Genomic DNA, 1,695 nt, shown 5'->3' with positions numbered 1-1,695 from the left:
GTCTACTGCTCCATTTCAATCACTTAAAAGAAAGACTAAGGGAAGCTGAGTTAACAAATGTTTAAAGGATAGAGTTTATGGGGAACCACATTAAGCATGCTGTGTTACAGAAATTGCTAAGGCTAGTTTTCCTAACACTGTATCATTTACTTACGGTAATTGAGGATGGACAGGAATGAGGATAGACTGGAATGGGATAATGATAACATATATTGGTTCCAAGTGACTTGAGAGTTTCAAACAGAATTTTAGATTAGTTCAGTCTCTTTATTACTTCCAGAGGTATTTGGCATTCTTTTCAGTGAAAAGCCTAGAGAAGCAAATAAAATAGTTACAATAGAATATACGAAAATGTACACAATACCATCATCAAACATTTTTCTTTTTACATATTTTTTTACTGCTAGAGGGGCAGTATAATTAATAATATATTCTATTATACATTCTTGGGAAGTAGGGTACATATGGTTTTATTTAGGAGATATTTATAAATATCGTATTTGAAATGTGTAGATATTTTCTTTTCAATTCATTCACAATGATTAAGGTGGTGTTTTTAAAAATTACATTAATTGTATAAGGGATGCTAGAAATATTTTATAGCGAAGAATAATTATTATTTTCTTTAACAGAAATATACAATTATAGAAGAAATGCTTTGCCTTTGGAAACTCTATTAGACAAAGGACAGAGAGAGCTTAATGGTGTCCTTTGTTGTTGTTTGTAATGTAATCTATTTTTATTTATTTATTTTGCAACAGCTTTGTTGGGATAAATTCACATACCATACAATTTATCCACTTAAAAACTGTATAATTCAATGATTCTTAGTATAGTCACAGAGATACACAACTATGACCTCAATCAATTTTTTTTTTTTTTGGTAGAGATGGGGTCTCACTCTGCTGTTGCTTAGCCCAGTCTTGAACTGGACTCAAGCAATCCTCTGGTCTCAGCCTTCTGAATAGCTGCGTTTACAGGCACAAGTCACCATATCCAGCACTCAATCAATTTTAAAACAACTTGATCCATCCCCAAAAGAAAATCTTTAGTACTAACCTTTTAACAGTCAGTTGGGTTACTCCCAACTACCCTAGTCTTTCCTTAGCAACCAATAATCCACTTTCTGTCTCTGTAGCTTTGCCTTTGTAGACATTTATATACATGGAATCAAGCATTATGTGGGCTTTTATGACATCATTCTTTCATATAGCATGATGCTTTCAAGTTTTTTCCACATTGTACTATGAATCAGTCTTTTGTTTCTTTTTATTGCCAAATAATATTCCATTGTGTTGATGTACCCATTCTATTTACCTGTTCAACATTTGATGGACATTTGGGTTCTTCCCATTTTTCAATTATTATGAAGAATTCTGCTATGAACATTCATGTATAATGTTTTGTGTGGACTATTTTCATTTATCTTCAGTATATAGCAAGGTTTGTGATTGTTGGGTCCTGTGGTAATTCTCTTGTCATGCTAAGTATGTTGAGAATATTTTCATGTGCTTGTTGGTCTATTTTATTTCATTTTCACTTGTCTGCATTGCAATATGATTTCCTCTATTACTATTTTGATCTTTTGATCTTTTTGCAATCCTGAAAACCACATACCTAAATTTGTTAGAAGTGTGTATAAATCAAAATGAGTGTGTGCTCATATGTATGGCTATGTATGGTTTATTGCATAGA

The sequence above is a fragment of the Mandrillus leucophaeus genome, unplaced genomic scaffold, assembly GCF_000951045.1.
Source record: "Mandrillus leucophaeus isolate KB7577 unplaced genomic scaffold, Mleu.le_1.0 Scaffold726, whole genome shotgun sequence".
Taxonomy (NCBI): domain Eukaryota; kingdom Metazoa; phylum Chordata; class Mammalia; order Primates; family Cercopithecidae; genus Mandrillus; species Mandrillus leucophaeus.
Note: the sequence above shows the minus strand (reverse complement) of the source record.